This window comes from Suricata suricatta, chromosome 4 (assembly GCF_006229205.1).
Source record: "Suricata suricatta isolate VVHF042 chromosome 4, meerkat_22Aug2017_6uvM2_HiC, whole genome shotgun sequence".
NCBI lineage: Eukaryota > Metazoa > Chordata > Mammalia > Carnivora > Herpestidae > Suricata > Suricata suricatta.
Genome location: NC_043703.1, coordinates 43,622,033 through 43,639,882, shown reverse-complemented (window position 1 = coordinate 43,639,882; position 17,850 = coordinate 43,622,033). Strand labels below are relative to the sequence as shown.

Sequence of the window (17,850 nt, the reverse complement as noted above, 5' to 3'; positions counted from 1 at the left end):
AGAAGACAGGAAATAATAAAGATTAGAACAGAAATAAATGATATAGAAATTAAAAAAAAACAGTAGAACAGGGACGACTGGGTAGCTCAGTCACTTAAAAGTTCAACTCTTGATCTCGGCTCAGGTCATGATCTCACAGTTTGTAGGATCAAGCCCCTGCTTGGTATTCTCTCTCTCTCTCTCTCTCTCTCTCTCTCTCTCTCTCTCCCCCTCCGTCCCTCCCTCCCTCTCTCATTCTCTGTCCCTCCTCTGTTTGTGCTCTCACTCTCTCTCAAAATAAACAAATCAAACATTAAAAAACAAAACACAGTAGAACAGATCAACGAGACTAGGAGCTGGTTCTTTGAAAGAATTAACAAACTGATAAACCTCAGACTTATCAAAAAAAAAAAAAAAAAGAAAGGACCCAAATAAATAAAATCACAACCAACACCACAAAAATACAATTATAAGAGAACATTATGAGCAATGATATGCCAACAAATTGGGCAATCTGGAAGAATGGATAAATCACTAGAAAACTGCTAACTACCAAAACTGAAACAGGAAGAAATAGAAAATTTGAACAGACTTATATCCAGCAAGAAAATTGAATCAGTAGTCAAAAATCTCCTAACCAACAAAGGTCCAGGGCCAGATGGCTTCCCAAAGGAATACTACCAAACATTTTTTTAAAAGTTAATATCAATTGTTCTCAAACTGTTCCAAAAAATAAAAATGGGAGGAAAACTTCTAAACTCATTCTACGAGGCCAGTATTACCTAGATTCCAAAACCAAAGACCCCACTAAAAAGGAGAATTACAGTCCAATATCTCTGATGAACATAGATGCAAAAATTCTTAACAAGATAGTAGCAAATTGAATTCAACAGTACATTAATAGAAGTATTCAGAACAATCAAGTAGGATATATTTGTGGGATGCAAGGGTGGCTCAATATCTGCACATCAATTAAAAATGAGACACTACATTAATAAAAGAAAATATAAGAACTATATGATCCTTTCAATAGATTAAAAAAAAAACACTTGACAAATAAGAGCATTCTTTCTTGATAAAAATCCTCAAGAAAGTATGATTAGATGGAACATACTTTAACATCATGAAGGTCATATATGAAAGACCCACAGCTAATATCCTTAGTGGGGAAAAACTGAGGGCTTTACCCTTAAGGTCAGGAACACAATAGGGACATCCACTCTCACCACTGTTGTTCATCATACTACTGGAGGTCCTAGCCTCAGCAATCAGATAACAAGAAGAAATAAAAGGCATCCAGATTGACAAAGAAGAAATCAAACTTTCACACATTGTAGACTATGGAGAAAACCCCAAGGACTCCATCAAAAAAACTGCTAGAACTGATACATGAATTCAGCAAAGTCACAGGATTTAAAATCAATGTACAGAAATCAATTGCATTTCTATACATCAATAATGAAGCAGCAGAAAGAGAAATCAAGGAATTGATCTCATTTACAATTATACCAAAACCCATAAGTTACCTAGAAATAAACCTAACCAAAGAGGTAGAAGATCAATATGCTGAAAACTGCAGAACACTTATGAGAAAAACGAAGTCAGAAAGAAATGGAACAACATTCCATGCTCATGGATTGAAAGAGCAAATATTGTTAAAATGTCTATACTACCCAAACCAGTCTACACATTCAATGCAATCCCTATCAAAATACCACTAGCATTTTTCACAGAGCTACAACAAACAATTCTAAAATTTGTATGGAAACACAAAAAGACTCCAAATAGCCAGGATAATGTTGAAAAAGAAAAGCAAAGCAAGGGGCACCTGATGGCTCAGTTGGTTAAACATTCGACTCTTCCTTTTGGTTCAAGCCCCACGGAATTCTCTCTCTCTCTGCACCTTCCCTGCTCACTTACTCTTTTAAAATAAAGTTTAAAAAAAATCAGCAGCATCACAGTTTTGGACTTGGGCTTGTATTACAAAGCTGTAGTCATCAAGGCAGTGTGGTACTGGCACAAAAACAAACATATAGATGAATGGAACAGAACAGAGAACCCAGAAATGGACCCACAACTATATGGTTAACTAATGTTCGACAAAGCAGGAAAGAATATCCTGGAAAAAAGACTGTCTCATCAACAAATGGTATTGGGAATGCTGGACAGTGACATTCAGAAGAATGACACTGGGCCACTTTCTTATAACATACACAAAAATAAATTCAAAATGGATGAAATACCAAAATGTGAGGCAGGAAACCATCAAAATTCTCTAGGAGAATACAGGCAGCAACCTCTCTGACCTTGGCTGGAGCAACTTTTTACTAGAAACATTGCCAGAGGCAAGGGAAACAAAAGCAAACACGAACTATTGGGACTTCATCAAGAGAAAAAGCTTCTGCACTGTGAAGGAAACAGTCGAAAAACTAAAAGGCTATTGATAGAATGGGAGAACATATTTGCAAATGACATATCAGATAAAGGGCTAGTACCCAAAAATCTAAAAGGAACTTAAATTTATACCCCCCCAAAATAAATAATCCAGTTAAGAAATAGGCAGAAGACATGAACAGACATTTCTCCAAAGAAGACATCCATATAGCTAACAGACATGAAAAATGCTCAATATCACTCATCATCTGGGAATTACAAATCAAAATCACAATGAGATACCACCTTACACCTGTCAGAATAGCTAAAACTAACAACTTAGAAAACAACAGATGTTGTTGAGAATGCACAGAAAAGGAAACCTTCATACATTGTTGGTGGGAATGCAGACTGGTGCAGCCACTCTGGAAAACAGTGTGGAGGTTCCTCAGAAAGTTAAAAATAGAACTACCTTAAAACCCAACAATTGCACTACCGGGTATTTATCCCAAGGAGAAAAATATTGATTCAATAGCACCCCAATGTTTATAGCATATAGCAGCATTATCGACAATAGCTAGATTATGGAAAGAGCCCAAATATCCATTGACATATGAATGGATAAAGAAGAGGTGGGGTGTGTGTGTGTGTGTGTGTGTGTGTGTGTAATTAAATATCACTCAGCCATTAAAAACAATGAAATCTTGACATTTTCAATGACATGGATCGAGCTAGAATATATTATGCTAAGTGAAAAAGTGAAATAAGTCAGTTAGGGAAAGAAATTTACCATATGATTTCACTCATATGTGGAATTTAAGAAACAAAACAGATGAATATAGTGTAAGAGAAGGAAAAATAAATTAGATAAAAACAGAGAAGGAGGCAAGTCATAAGAAACTCTTAACTATAGAGAACAAACTGACGGTTGCTGGAGAGCTGTTAGGTGGGGAGGGGATGGAGTGAGTCCGTAATGGGTGCTAAGAGGACACTTGTGGTGAGCACTGGGTGTTAGATGTAAGTGATGAATCACTAGATTCTACTCTTGAAACTAATACTGTAGTATATGTTAACTAACTTGAATTTAAATAAAAATTTGGAAGAAAAAATATATATTTTTTAAAAAATTCATGACACTTAAAGAATGGTAAGGTAAACATTATTCAAGGGGAATAATAGGTGTGGAGGTCTTGACTATGAGTAGATATATTGGCTCAACTCCAATTATGACAAGAAAAAGTGTAAATTTGGACTCAAGGAGCAGGGTGGGTGTCAGTGGATGGAAAATTACTAAGAGGAAACATCAGGGGTACAGGGGATTCTGACTAAACCAACCTAGCAGGATTCCTGCAGGCCAGGGATATCGGAGGTCACCTGGGAGAGGTAGAAAATGAGAGGAGCTAACAAGGGTGACAAGTATGGAGGATAAGGGAGTCTGGCTAAAGTGACGTAGGATTCTTGCTGAAATCGGATAATGCAGAAGCCCGAAAGTCAAGGCCTCGTTGAAAAAAGCTCAGAGAATAAGCCAAATTAGAGTTGGGCCAGAAACAGAATCTTAGTCAAGGTTTGACATGTGAAAAGATGCTTATTATGGCTAATTGACCCGTGAGCTTTGTTGGATGATACTCAAAGTTTTCTGTATCTGACAATTTTTTTGGTAAAGAGGAAGGGACAAGATCTTGAAGTTGTTTCCTGGCAAATGTAAACAGTAGGGCAAACGGACGTCCCCCTCAGACAGCTTCCTTTGGTACACTGTAGTAATTAGAGTAGAGACGGCAGGCATTTTCTCAGATTATCTTCAGAGATGAAGATATTCAGTAGGAACCAAGGTTTCATAATGATGTTATTGCTAAGAGGCAGCCTCATGCATAGGGCCCTGGAAATGACCACTCTTCCCAATCAGAGGAGAAGCAGTTTTTGCAATCATGGATAACCTGGGACAATTGGAGATGAATGCATCAGTTTTCAGCCAGAGCAAAACACAAACGGTGTGTGTCTTTAGCAGTTTAACGGAGAATATGTCTGAGAGAAAGTGGGGAAGTCACATCGACCACTAGTGGGTAATTTGACAGTCATGTGAAAGAGTTAGGATTCTAGACTGTGATTGTTTACATCCTTGGGAAAAGATGTAAAAGAGAAAAAAAAAGTTTCACATGTCTTGGGGTTAATCCCAGTCCTGGATCTGTGACAATGACTAATGTTTCATTTGGATTTGCTTTTCATTTTAGCTCCCCCCATCTGCCCCTGCCTGCCCCACTCTCAGAAGATAATCTTGCCCTCCAAAATCAAGAAAATTGAGGCCATTGAGCATGACCTTTCTTAAATCCTGACCCCCTATTTATAAACTATTTGCGGTCGCCCCTGCACTCTCTTCCTTTCCCCAGGGCTCAGAGACTCTGCTGTTCCCTTTTTTTAAAGGCCAAACCCACCACCTGTCTCTTGAGTTGGTCACTTTCTGCCTCTTTCAGGACCTTGTTCCATCTTTCATGCCCTTCCCAGGACTCAAAATCTATGTGGAAATTTCTGTGCTAAACTCAGGATTCTGGAAGAACTACGTTTCCCCTTCCATTTTGGTTAGCATTTTCCCTTCTATTATTCTATACTAGATTGATATTTAAATTCCCTTTCTTAGTCAGGGCCAAAGATACATTGAGAGTGGCTTGAAATGCATACAGATGCTCACATCACATTGATAACTTCTTTTGAAACATTTTTATATTACACACAAATTTGGGACCTATGGAAAAAGCAATTAGAAACAATCTTTTCTATATTTGAAAAGCATAACTCAGTTCAAATCCCCTATTGATTCAGGAGGCGGTTTTATCTTATTTAAACACCTGGTTTTTATAATAGGGCACATGTGCTCTTATATGCTGGTATTTTGATCATTCACACTAATTACACTGGACTAATTTCTGTGTGAAGCATTTTTTAATGTGCATCTTTCTGTGTTTTTAACAAAAATGTAGTTGTTAATAAAATATAGCATTTAATTAAAACAATTCTGTGGGAAAAAAGTGAGCTTGTTATTCTCTAGCATCACGTTACATCAATACCAAATAAGCTTTGTTATTGTGTTTAGCCATCGCCTTTTTTTTTCCCTTTCCATGTTGCCTGGGGCAGACTGGCGATGTGACCACTAATGATAAATAAACATACTAGTGACAATGAATGAATATTAATACAGTGTTTCACCAACTGCAGAGCCCGTCACAACATTATCCCAGGCCATGCTTTAGATGCCAAGTGGCCTGCCTCTACAGCAGGTGTCGTAGGCTCCTTCCCACAGGTAAGAAGACTGAACTTACAGATATTAAGTGACAGAGCGGAAAAGAGACAAAATTGAATGCAAAACCGCATCCTTTGACATTTGGAAATAGTAATTAAGTCATTTCGACAAAACGCCTGGCTTGATACCAATATTTATGCATAAATACAAATATTTTTAAATGGGTTGTGAGGTGGTAGGTCTGTTTCTGGTCTAATTGAAACAAATAGTTAAATATGCTCCTTGATTGTCACATTTGTTTCAAAATGTGATATAGGACAATAAAGGATTTTTTTTCACATTTTGATTAGACATTTTCTTCCCCTATGGTTATTTTTCTTTGTGCTTTTGTCTGATATTTCCCCCAATACATGGTCAGTGTTTGGGAAAGACTCTAAGTTTCTCTGTTTTAGTTTCTGTTAACTGTATCTCCTTGAAACTTCTAGAAGAGAAACTCAGGCCCCAGCATATCCTTAATTGCCAGGGACTAATTACCCATTTTTCAGTCAAAATGAGACCGCGCTTTTCCAAAATCGTTTCTTTGGAGAATTAGGTTCTGAACCATGATGCCTATTCACCTTTCTTATCTACGCATTTGAACACAAAGGCTAAAAATTCATGTATGCTTTTGATAATGCTACTGGTTTCCCCGCATCATCCCTGGGTCTTCTGTCACGCGCCCTCACTGCCTCCTTCAGCGAGCTTGTATTCCATCATCTTACATTTTCATAATATTTGCAAGCAGACCCTTTGTTCAGTCCTCAGCTTTCGCTTGCTTTCGTATTGTGCCTGTGCCAGGTCTTTGAAGTTCAGGCTGTAAACTTTGTCATCCTCGCTCTCTATTCTGTATCTTGTGCCTCTGATACTCGTTATTCTTATCTCTGATTACTTCCCTCAGGTCCTATTCACTCACCGTGGCCCCTTTCCACTCCCGGGGCACCTACTGTTAGATCATTCACAGAACCCTGGGATAGCAAGTAATTGCTTCCTGAACACTTTCCATTTCTTTTTCCTATTTGCTCTCTTATCCTGCTGTATTGTATTCAACGCGGTCCCCATTTTTTCAAATTGCTTTTCTCCTTTTTCATATTAACTTACCCTAATCATTAAAATTATTTGAAATTACTGTATCATGCCATCTCTAAAACTCAGACCCAACATGTGGACATCTTTAGTCTTCTTTTTGTACTTAAGAATTGCTCCACCTCCCTTATTCTGATATAGTCCTTTGTTTCATATGCTAAAAATATTTAAATCTTAATCTAACCAGATTTTTTTAACAGACCAAAGATAGACTGAAGTTTTCCTTTACATTACTTTCAGAAAATGGGTTATACAGACCAAAACTATACTGTATATAGGATTGAGGGAGCATATTTAAACTCCTCGAAATACAGCATACATTTGATGATAATTATATCATTTAATAAACTATAAATGAGTTATTTATTATTAACTGAAGCAATTGAATTAGAACCTTTACTAGTTAATTGGTTTAAAAATAAACATTTTAGGGGTGCCTGAGTAGCTCAGACTGTTAAGCATCCAACTCTTAATTTCAGCTCAGGTCACGATCTCATAGTTTCTGAGTTTAAGTCCTGCACTGGGGTCCCTGCTGATAGTGTGGAGCTAGCTTGGGATTCTCTCTCTCTCCCTCTCTCTCCACCCTCAAAATATATAAATAAACACTAATATATATATACATTTAAAAAATTCTACTATTTATATTTCATTCATTTAAAAAGAGCTTCTCCTAAGTTTGCTCTAGAGAGTGTTTGCTTTTTTAAAGAATGTTTCTACAGAAGTTTTTTTGTTCATAATAAACTTGCCATTGGGCTCCCTTTTTTTTTCTGTTTCCTGGTCTTATCCATGTTCATTTACATCAAATTCAGACTATCTGATGCTTCCTGTCCATATTTTTCTGAGCTATAATTTCAGTGGCTTTGAATTTTAATTCCTTAACTTTTGGGGGGGAAGGCTTTCTTTCTTTCTTTTTTCTTTTGTTTTGTTTTGTGCTTTGTTTGCTGAGGTGAAATTCACACATTACATTAATCTCCTTAAAGTGAACATTTCAGTGGCATTTAGAAAATTCACTACACAGAGAACTACTGCCTCTATCTAGTTCCAAAACATTTTCATCATCCGTGTACGTTAGGCCTTTGCTTCCCATTCCCAGTCCCTGGCAGCCACCAGCCACATCTGTTTTGATGGATTGACTCCATATTTTCTGGATATTACATATAGATGGAATCATATAATATTTGACCTTTTGTTTCTGACTTTTGTGACTTAGCATAATGTTTTCAAGGTTTTTCCATCCATGTTGTAGCATGAATCAGTACTTTATTCCTTTTCACAGCCGAATAATATTCCACTGTGCTTATATAGCACAATTTGTTTATCCATTCATCCACTGATAGACCTTTCCACCTTTTGGCTATTAGAATTAGTGCTGATATGAACATGCATGTACATGTATTTGTTGGAGTACCTGGTTTCAATTCTTTTGGGTAGATACCTCGCAGCAGAATACCCATGTGATATGATAATCTTATGTTTGACTTTTAGAGACGCTGGCAAACTTTTTTCCTCTTTGACTTTTTAAGGTTCTTTTCCACACAAAAACTAAAGTCTTAGACACTATCTCCCTGAAAGTCAGCATTTTTTAAATTGCACCCAGATTTTTTGAATCAAACCCATTAATTATTAAATTAACTGTATCTGTCTCTTTGAATGACATGAGCTTCAAGTAAGGTATCCTCAGGGTGTCAGGGGGGCACAGTCAGTAAGTGTCTGATCTTGATCTCTGCTCAGGTCATGATCTGACTGCTCATGAAATTGAGCCCCCAGTCAGGCTTTGCACTGATAGTGCAGAGCTTGCTCAGGATTCCCTCTCTCCCTCCCTCTCGGCCCCGCCCCCCCCACACGTGCATGCGCGTGTGCTCTCTCTCTCTCAAAACAAAGAAATAAAAACAAACAAAAGGCATTCTCACATTAAATACAGTTACATAATAGAAACTGGAATTTTCTCCAATATGCTGGGCATTGGTAGAGGGGATGGAACTAATGACTCAGGTCACTGAAAAATCCTTACCATTGTCTGCATCACCATAAAACTCACCCAGCTACATTGCCAGTGACAGAAAGAGTCTGCAGTTTTATAGAGGATTGTAGTAAAGTAAGTTCCCATTGTCAAGTAATTTTTATTTCTATTTCACTTACCAACTTGTTTATGTGTTTTTAATATAACTAACTTAAATCATGCTTTGAAAACAGCAGGGAAGGAAGGCAACAAGGAAAACAGGGAAGAGAAAAAAAGAGAGAGACCAAAAGCTCAGGTAAAAAACCTAATGTCACATTAAGGAAAACATTTTTAAAAACAGTTTTGACAGTGATTTGTTTCAGGGCTGCAATTAACCCGTGGATTATTCATACTGAGAGCCACTTTTAATAAAATAATCCCCTGTCTGCTTAAATCTCTTTATTTTTCACAATTAATATTTATGTCTTTCCTGTGGGAGTTATCTTCTTGGCTGGAAATTCAAATATCCCAATAAAAGGCCTTTAAATAGTTTTGTTTTTTTAATTAGCCATCCCTTCTCCTAACTATTTGTGTCAAACTGGGCATTTAAAATTATTATATAGATAACCATAGATGGGCCTTCATATCTGAGTATTCCACTATTGTTTCTCCATGGCAGGGAAAATGCTGATGAAATGAATATCATTCTAGGTGAGAATATTTATTTTCATCTAACCCCTTGCAGCTCTCTGGAATGTTTTAAGGAGAATTAAATAACTCTTGAGAATTGAAATGCAAGGATGAAATTACATATTATTGTGGCCATGCTATGTCACATTTTCTTTTATTAAAAATGAATACATTGGTGTAGATTTATTTGACAATGGTTTATGCCTTCAGAGTCCAAGCTTTAAAGGTTCCTTCCGTACAGTAATACTTCAGCAAGATACATCTCCCTCGTCTGCAGGATCTCATTTATAAGCTAGGCTCACCGTCTGCTTCCTGCAGTAATAAACGTTCTTGCCTGCAAGATTTTAGATGAGATATTGTGTTCCCCCTCTTATCCCCTTTTCAACCCAACACCCTGTTAGAAGGGTGTTTCTTTTCTGTGGCCTTTAAAGGGAAAAAACTCACTTGACTCATTTTTTCCAAAGCAGCTCTTTTAATATGTTTGGAATTGCTTTCTGAATACTCTCTCTCATGCCACTGTTGAGGTGTTTTGTCATACGTGAGTTAGAAAATAGGAAAAACCACTTAGATGGCTGCTTTCTCGATTAAAAAAATATCATTTCAATTCAACAAAAAATATTTTTCGTCAGTCTCTATGTCTTTGAGGCTTTTGAGGTTTAAACAACTTATATAACAATGGGAGGGGGGTGTATTTAAATATGCACAGAAAGCAATGTAAAAAATCTGCCACCCAACAGCTTTAAGACCCAGTTTCACAGAAGTGATTTTTAAAATAGAAGATGATATATGCTCTCAGAGCATGCTTACTTATGTGTGCAGGGCAAAAAGTCCTTCCATTGTCCTCCCACAGACTTTACTTCCCAGAAAATTATTAGACTCATTTCCCAGCCGTTATTGGCCTGGAAGGCAAAGGAAGCCATATGAGACTCCGAATAGGGCTGGTCCATTCTGGGTGCACCCATTTCCCTGCTATGTTTCTGGCCCGACCATCTCTTCTCTAGCTCTTTGTGCGGCTCTTCCCCAAGGGAGAGGATTTCTGAGGCAATGTTGGTTTTAGAGAATCATAAAACATTTGCAGCATCCACAGAGGATGGCCAAGCAAATGTACATTCACTCCAGTGATAAAGCCAGGAGGAGGGATGAATAGTGTCTAAGAACATGAGCACTGGCCCAGGGAAGACCTGTCATCTGACAGCTGTGCCCCAGAACCGGACAATCAGGCAATTAATAATTGAGTCTCTATCTCCTCATCTATGAAATGGGGACAATATCTGCATTGGAGCTAGTTATAAGGTTAAAAGAGTTATTGAATGATTAATACATGGTATGATTAGTACTTTATTTGAAATATATATTTAAAATAAAGGAACTACCATTTAAAACCAAATCTGATTACACAGAATACATAGAATTGAAGTCTTTTTAGAGTTAAAATTCCCCAATTCCTCATCTTCCAACATCATAAACAAAACAATAGACATAACAAAAACCTCCTGGAGGAGAGAACTTCTAGAAATCTCAAGTTGACGTGTGGAACACGAAGCTATGGGACACATATTGTCATTTTCCCCTCAGTTAATCTTCTATGCCCCATTCCTACTTGTCTAGTTCCATGCAGCTATATGGTATCCGGAGGCCCTTAAAAGATTTTCATTTTATTTTTCCTGAGATGATAAATATTTTGGCATGGCTGATTCTCGAGCGTTAAAAGACTGGAAATAGAGGGAGAAAATCAGGCCTTCCAAGTTGTAACTGGAGGAAATATTCTTAGCTCTGTTTCCCTTAGCTATGTTTGATTTAACTGTACAATTTAATTACATCGCAATAAAAAAGCATATTATGAAGGTACCCATGCCAAGGACCACATACAAAGAGAGTACACTAATGCTTTCATTTACTTTGGTGTATAAGGGAATAATCTCAGAATGATTTTCTATAACATAGAAGATAAAATATGTATAAATGGATACTAAATACCATCGGGCTCCTACTATGTGCTGGACATTGCGTTAGATGCATTGTTATACATATTCCATAGACACAGTGGTCCCTGCCTTCTCAGAACTGATCATCATGGAGAGAAATAAGACATTTCCACAAATATCAAAACTATAAATCATATGGGAAGCACAAGAAAGGTTAAAAAGTATTTATGGGAACAAAAAAATAATGGAAGTGAATACTTCCTGCTGAGACCTTTAGGAAGGCTTTGTGGAGTGATGGCATTTAAACTGAATAGGATTTCAACAGGGGGGATAGAGGAGGTTAGGATGATCCAGAAGAAGAAAAACTGAACAAAGGCACGAAACAGCGAGTATCTCACATGGCTGAATACACAGGAGCAGTGAGAGAGAAGACATATTCTTGTCACATCGTGGGTCACATTGGGAAGGGTGCACGTATTTTAGGGATATTGGCAGGACATGAAAGATTAGAGAAGAAGAGTAAGGAAGAAGGAAAGCTCTGAGAGAACATAAAGATATCAAGGAGAGGCCATTCTGGAGAAACCAGAAAAGTGTTTACTGCTAGGGTTGAGGGAGGGCAGTGGGAAAAAGGGATAAAAAAAAACAATTGCTGACATATGCTATTACTCTCCTCTGGACATGTGGATGTTTCTAGGTTGATGCAGAGAGAAAAGAGAAGGTGTAGGAAGGACCTATCGAAAATAACACCTCTCAGTGTTCAGCTTCAATATGACTTGTTTTAGGAGGTCATCTTGGTCCTTAGTCCTTCTGTCCGCTTCCCCAGCTCTCTGCTCTGTGCTAGTCAGGACAGCAACAGGAAACAGGGGGCACACACAAACTGGAAAACTGTTGGGTTCAACAAGGAGATGACTCCCAAAGATGCGTGCAGGGTTAAGGGGAACCCACCAGGGATGGTGAGGAATGTGGGACTGACACATGAGAGCTGTGACTGTCCCTAGGCCTGAGTGACAAGAAAACGAAGTAGTTCCCAGGACCTGAAGAGAGCAATGCAACTACTGCCTCCCTGTGGTAGGGCTGGGAGGGAGCTGGGAGGTAATTACCCTGACCTTGATCTTCTACCCTCCTATCTTCCGCTGAACCCAAAGGGAAGCCAGATAGCAAGGAAACTCACAGCTGCCATCCAGAGAGGTCTGCCTCCCAGGCCACAAAGCAGAGCAGAAAAAGCAGAGATGGATATGGAAGGGCCAATGAAGATTATTTACTTTATGTGATTTCATGCTTTCTTACTTATAGTTTTTGTCACAATTATAACTAAAAATTGGATTGCATAATTAGTCATTTAATGTCTATCTTTTTATTAAAATGTAAACTCACTGAAGGCAGATACCTTAGGGTCTTTTTACTTGAGTATCTCTAGTATCTGGCCCAATGCTTGACACATAGAAGACCTCAGTGAACATTTGTTGAATGAATAAACGTATTAATTAAAACAAAATAAACTTTATCTTCTTTACTACATATTGCAAGTGTTTCAAAAACAACAAATTTCAAAAGAATTTAAATGAACTATGCTTTATGCTGAGCTTTGGATTAATTTTTTAGAATTTTTAAAAATGTATGCTTACTTTTGAGAGAGACCACAAGCAGGGGAGGGGCAGAGAGAGAGGGAGACAGAGAATCCTAAGCAGGCTCCAGGCTCTGAGCTGTCAGCACAGAACTTGACTCAGGTTCTGACTCATGAATCATGAGGTTATGACCTGAGATGTAGTCAGATGTTTAACTGACTGAGCCACACAGGCACCCCTAGCTTTGGATTAATTTTAAGCTATAATACCTATGAGGAAAATCTGTTGTGTTGAAAGTTTTTGCTCCTATGTTCTTATAATTTTATCTATCTATCTATCTATCTATCTACCTATCTATCTATCTGTTTTGCCATTTATCTTTTCTTAATGTAGACCTTCGGGATCGATCTTTGTGAGATCAGCAACATGAGGCTGAAGGTCCTGTGTATTTGTTACCATTGCACAAGTAATTATGGTGGCTGGCCCTAAAGGAGAAAGTTTCCTCACAGAACCTTTTCATGTCTCTGAATCTCCTACAGACTGCAGAAATTGCCTATTTTATTTGTCTTGTGTTCATCAAATCATAGTCAATAAACTTGTATTGACTAAAAAATTCTCTTAAGTCAGTAAGAGGATTCTTTATCAATTACATGTGGGTATTCATCTATCAATTACATGTGGGCATTCATCTATTTATAATTATGATTAAGGAAACCCTATCTGCTAGACACTGTGCTAGAAGCTTGGGATATCGTCATGAACACAATAAGCATATCCCCAACTCTAAAAGAATTTGCAGCATTATGAGAGACAGCCAAGAGTGGGATAGAGTAGTAGGGGAGGAGCAGGTGGGGAGTGGGGAAGAGAAATCTGGCTGCCCAGAGGCTATGAGAAGGACAATTGATTCCAACTTGGGGGTGGAGTGAAGAACCCTAATCTGGAGAGAGTGACATCTGGGCTGTGGCTTTAAGAGTTGGAGGTAAAGTGATTAGGAGTGTATTGTACACGTAATGGATATTGTTAAAGGGTGTGCTAAAACATGCAACTCGCATTTAAACAGATTACCCTTCCTGGCTATTTTGCACAGAATAGACTAGAATTGGCCAGGAGTGGAAGCATAAGCTCATTAAGTGAGGAAAAAGAAGAAACAATATGGAATAAAAAAAGTCCTTTAGATGTTTGGCTTGAGCTTCTGGAAGGACGGTGGCTCCACTGTCTGAACTGTGGAGACCAGAAAACAGATGATTTCACGGGATGCAGGATGTTTTGGACAAGTAAATTTCAGATACACAGCAAACACTGAAGTAATATATGGTGGAGGCAGAAGCCAGACTGAAATTATTTGAAAAAAAAATTGAGAATAAAGAAGTAGAAACAAAGTGTAACACCCATCTGGTGATATTTTGCAGAGAAAAGCAAAGGAGAAGTAATAAGGGGAAAGAAAGGAAATGTTGGGTAAAGGGAGGTTGTTGCTTTAAAAATAGAATGCAGCCAAGCTTGTCTGGTGTGCTAATGAAATGATCCTGTAGAAAGAGGGAGACTGATAATGTTAAGGTGAGAGGAAATAATCAAAGAAGTGAAGTCTTTGAGCAGGAGAAAGGAGATGGTAGCCAAGACACAAGAAGAGGAAGGGAGGAAGAGGAAATACAGGAAGACAGAGAACATGAGTAGTAGGTAGGTTTTTCTCTTTGGTAATAGGAAGAAGAAAGATCTTAATTCTGTTTTATTAATGAAGAACAAGGAAAGCTAGGCTGAGAGAGGAAGAAGAGGTATGGGAAGATGCAGAAGGTGTGAGCATGGTTTCACACAATAGGAAAACACCCACTAGAGAAATGAACTAGGATTGCTGGGTACTGTTGGGTGCTTGTTTGGGGTCTGTAGTAATAATCAGGATGCCACCAGTCACTGCAGAAGTCCTGATTGTCATTTTCCTAGCATCATTTAGCATCTTTCATGCAGACATGTGTTCACGCAAGTGGGAGTTTTGACAAGTAAATGTGATATCTTCATTAGAGGGGCAAGTGTGTTTGTCGAGGCCAGTTGCTGGGGAGCAATGGACCATGAAGTCTAATCTGGGAAAACAGGGATGTGAAAACAGAAAAAAAATGATGAATAGTAGAAAGTGGTTACTTACATCTGTTAGGACCATGGGTAGAGGAACAGGTGAGCTGGAAAGATAGGTGGTATTTGAGAATAGGGTAGTGAAAGTGCAGTTTCAGAGGGGGTGCCATTATTGGTGATTAGAGAGGGTCATCTCCATGGCTGAGGATGGCTGAGGTGAAGTGTGGAAAAAATGTACTGGAACTGGAGGGGCCAAGACCAGAGAGACCAGGATGTGTCAACCTTGTGGAAGTCAAACATCTCTGAGAATAATGACAACTGTAAGGGTGGGAAAGACAGTGAACAAAAATCTTCTAAGAGAGAATTTTAGGAAGGAAGTCTATAGATGACAGCCAAGAAACAGAAGAAATGTGGCAAATAAGAAGGCAGGAGAATTAAAAGATCTCGGCTTGGGAATGGAAATGAGGAACATTTTATGCTTTACTTCTAGCCCGGAGATGAGAGGAGTGTGTGAAGGTTGCCAGGGAGTGGTATCCTCAGGAAAGGATAATCAAAGTGAAGTCTTTGAACTGGAGAAAGGAGATGGCAGTCAGGTACATTCAATAAGGTGGAGCCCCAGAGGATTTTGCTGATCCTGGAGCCAGAATTTTTGGATCTAGAAGGCATGGGAAGGGTCAACAGAGGTCAGAAAAAGGTGAGGAAGGATTGGGTAAGACTAGGTACTTCTATGAGGCACAGAGTCTTTTGGAAAAGGGACAAGAAACAAGACCAGAGGGGGAGGGATAAAAATGGAGACCTTCATGTGACTACAGACAGAAACTAGGAGGAAACTGTAAATACTGGGCTGAGGGGAAAGAACTTGTTTCTTCTGAGGTCTCCAAAATAAATGTTTCCCTCCACTGTTTCTCCAAAATTGATATTGGCTCTCTTGGAAGGAAGGGACGGGGGTGCCAGAAGAAGTACAAGGGGAGAAAAATTGAAGGGAAGAGATAAAAGATTTCTTGCAGGCATTTACAAAACAGTTTTCTTCTGATCCAAATATCATTGACTGTTCTTTCCTGACAATTTATAGAGGATGGACATTTTAAGAGGAACATAGCAATTCCTTATCATTTTCCCACTAGAGAATACCACTGCTAGTATTTTTGCAACATCCTTGCCTGCTAGCCCCCAACACACATATCTGTATCTTCATGGAGCTGATAGATACACAGAGTGTCACAGTGGGAACCAGGAAAGCTGAGAAGCTCACCTTCCACATCCCTGATGCTCTCAAAAAGTGGTGAGGGTTTGAGGAGTGTCCAGGAGAGTGGCAAATATCCACAAAGACTTCTCTGGTGACGTCAGCAGAAAATCAGCATGGGATGGGTAGAGTTACTGTGCAACACCAAGTGCTCAGATAACTGAATTTTGCCTATTCTTACCTGCCCCCCGCCCCCCGCAGGATTCTCAGTGTGGACATTCTGCCATCCCCCACTACTTCCCTACACCCCAATTGGAAAAAAAGTAACTGGAGAGCATCAGTTATTCTGGAAAACTTAACGGCATATTTTAAAAGACCACATCAGCCAAACTGAGTTTTGAATTCTCCCCTGTAGTTGCTACAAATGCTATCAGATTAGAATCATACTGTGGCATGATTCTCCTTCTCTCCCTAGCCGTAAGCTTAAAAATGAAGTAAAGAAAAGAGGAGAGTTTTTAAAAATAAAGAGACTTTAATTCTGATGTTGACACACATCATAAAGAGGAAATGACTTAAAAGAATACGGTGGACAATGTATTTTGTGTAAGGGTTACCTTAAGATGGCGACCAAGCGGCCGTTTAGCTGTGGGTCGGAGAACTCCATGCACCGACAACCCCCACCCTGAAGACCTGGAATGTCCCATGCCATCTGAAAACAGCCAATCATGAAGCTCCCGTTCCCCCTCACCCCGACAAAGGAGGCAACCAATCCCACCTCGCCATGGCCCTAAAATGCCCTTACTTGGTAATCTGCCCTCCCAAGACCAAACCCAGAACTCTTTCATCCATAAAATACCCCGCCCTCCCATACCGGGCGCGACTTCCCTGACTCAACCCCTCCTCGAGTTACAGAACCTCGCCCAGGGGGCCGCAGACCCCAATAAAGACTTCCTTGGCTCCATAACGTGGTCTCTCTCTTTCCTCTCTCTCTGCCTCCACATATTAAATCTTACATTTTGTCAGATAACCACATGGTGAGGGAAGAGGAGGCCTGACTCCTGATCTGAACCCAGATCGTCAGCATTCACCTTGAATTACATAATGTAATTGAGACTTCTGTATGAGTTTTACTTTTTCGAAGTCTTTCAAATACACTCAAAGAATTTCTAGACAAAATTTCCACATTTGAGAAAATTTATATGCTGACTCCCACAAAAAGGTTTTCCTTTGTCCCTGTCTCCCATTCTAGTGTATATTACAACTCCCAATAATTCTTTTACTTTTAAGAGTCTTAGTCCCCAAGGTCACGATTCCTGCTCTTCCTTTCTCTTGACAGCACAGAGACACAAAGTGGCGGCAGGCGCATGACACTGCTGACCTGGAGAGCAGGAAGGCAGACAGTGCCAGGCCAGGAGGGCTGCACACCCGAGCAGGTGGGCCAGGCGATGGGCAGGCAGCAGAAGACAAGGAGATGAGGAGTCACATCAGGACTAGGACACCATAGGGTCTGTGGTCCTTGACCAGAGGTGGAGGTCAAGGAGAAGTAGCACCGGGCAGCTGCGAAAGAAGTGTGGCACTTCACACATCAGGGAAACTCTATCCTTGGACAAAACTTCCTTCCTGCCCTTGCTTCAGAGTCTTTCTCAAGCCACAGTGCTCTGGGTAAGTAAACAACACAGATGCATGACCAGGTAAGGGTTTTTTCCTTTAGATGCAGCCCGAAAAACAAATGCATATCAAATCCTCATGAATCGTTTCCCCTAAGGTTTTGAGCTTAAGAT

General features: G+C 39.3%; 1 long non-coding RNA gene across 2 annotated transcripts in view; it reads right to left on the bottom strand.

Annotated features, from left to right (window-relative positions):
- LOC115290501 overlaps window positions 1-16,732 on the bottom strand; it is a 26,928-nt gene extending 10,196 nt beyond the window's left edge. The window contains exons 1-2 of one of the 2 annotated variants that reach the window (XR_003908147.1): window positions 16,430-16,528; window positions 16,139-16,263 (exon numbers count right to left, since the gene is read on the bottom strand). This is a non-coding gene — a long non-coding RNA (uncharacterized LOC115290501). Of the gene's footprint in view, window positions 1-16,138; window positions 16,264-16,429; window positions 16,529-16,683 lie in introns of those variants that run through there. The other variant, XR_003908146.1, reaches the window with a different exon arrangement.
- Between the last annotated feature and the right edge of the window lie 1,118 nt (window positions 16,733-17,850).